The following is a 2,082-nucleotide window of genomic DNA, read 5'->3' as shown; positions in this document are numbered from 1 at the left end:
ATGGTGCCATCCACGGCCAGGTAAGATATATAAACATTAAAATGAGCAATTCATGAAATTTTAATTTGTTCTGCATCTTACGGTATTTTATTATTTGTATATTGGTAAGTGTCTAGAAGGCTAAATGCTGCATTAAATTTTAATTTGAAAGAATTATTAAAATAACTACTCGTAAATGTCTCAACCTTGATACATTAAAAATGAAGGCTAGATGCCTAGATTTACAGCAGAATTCATTTCTGTGTGCAGGACATATAGTAAAATATCACTGCTCCCGTGAACACGTTTATTCGTGACCTGGCGAGATTTGAGGTTCAGCCGGAGCCCACAGCAGAGGAAGATGATGTGTAACCTTTTATTCTTAGTAGACGTACATGACTCACCATTTTATCCTTTTGAAATGGATGTTGTAAATGTGCCAATTTAAAGTTCCTATTTAGTATTTCACTTTCAGTCTTCTTATTTCTTGTTCATGTTATGTGGAAATGAGGACAGCTTAATGACAAATGACATCTTTGTTGTTTCCAGTCTGATATTAAAATATAAAACTAACACCTTCTTTATTCTGTACTTCCCGTTGACTAAGCAAGTTGAGCCCATCATGCCCCTCAGGCTGGCAAGTGACTGTCAATATTATTAATCAACATGGAATCTGTGATAATTTTAATTTGTAAGTGGACAGTCAATTAGACATTCTTTAAAAAAGTAAGGTATTGAGTACCTCATTCCTCTCCTTCCTGATTCACACAAACTTTATCAATTGGAAGCTCAAAAATTGTTTCATGGCATTGCTCGCTTTACAATACACATAGGAGTGGTTCCCTTTTTTCCTTGACCCAAAATTCCAGGTCTGACTTTTGACTTTTGTTTTTCACCTTTCAAAAATGAAAGATATTCATAAAATATGAACCCACTCTAAATCTGAGCTCTGTAGCTCACATGGTTTAGGAGATTTAATTTTTTAAAGTTTCGAGGGGAAAATAGTGGCTTTTAAAGGTGCTGTAGGCATCACTCTATGAAACTGCCCTGTGAGGTTCAATCTGACTACACCATTTGAAAGAGGATAAAAAACTGATTCTAAAACACCCATGCCAACAAGTCGGATTTGTGTTTCTACCCTTCGGCTACAGATATCAGATTCAAAAAAAAATTGAAATATTTTTTTACAAGATTTCCTATGTTCAATAATTTGAAAAGAAAGTTAATTCTTATTAAATATTACCTTCCTACAAAAATTAGAGAATGTTATGGGCACTTGGAAGAATCTGTACACCACATTTGGTGACAATTGGAGACCATATATTTTTGCTACGGGAGTTACGCTAATATGCTAAATTATGTCGATATCTGTAGTCGAAAGGTGGACAACACAAATCCAACTCGTTGCCATTGGTGTTTTAGAATCAGTTTTTTATCCTCTTTCAAATAGTGTAGTCAGATTTAAACTCACAGGAGAATTTCACAGAGTAATGCGTACACCACCTTCAAAAGTCGCTATTTTCCCCTCAAAACTTTAAAAAATTACATCTTCCAGACCATTTGAGCTACAGAGCCCAGATTTAGAGTGGGTTCATATTTCATGAATACCTTATACCTTTCATTTTTGAAAGGTGGAAAACAAAAGTCAAAAGTTAGCCCCGGAATTTTGGGTCAAGGACAGAATGAACCACTCATAGCCACTCATTTGCAGAAAAACAACTGTCTTGGTTCATCCCCTCCCCAGGTGCATCGTTAAAATAAATCATACCCAAGGTGCTGCCTTAATGTAAGAGGGGGGACCATGCGTAGAACTTACTTGCAAGTCATCGACAAACATCCTCAGCCTCAGAGCTTTCGGATTGCGAGCGAAGAACCCAGACTTCTTGAAGCGACTGCCAGTCCTGAAGTCTGCGTACAACCCTGGTCGCTTGCAGGGCTGCTCATCCAGAATGGCGTCCAGAACATCTGAATGCTTCACATATTGAGACAGATTATCCAGAATGGGTACATAATAAGCCCGTGGCCGCCTCCCTGCAGGAGTGTCGGCCAGTTGCACCCCAGCGGCCTGCGCTAAGTCGATGGCTCGCGCATTTACAAGTCCCA

Source organism: Frankliniella occidentalis, unplaced genomic scaffold (assembly GCF_000697945.3).
Source record: "Frankliniella occidentalis isolate FOCC.00 unplaced genomic scaffold, Focc_3.1 Scaffold260, whole genome shotgun sequence".
NCBI lineage: Eukaryota > Metazoa > Arthropoda > Insecta > Thysanoptera > Thripidae > Frankliniella > Frankliniella occidentalis.
Note: the sequence above shows the minus strand (reverse complement) of the source record.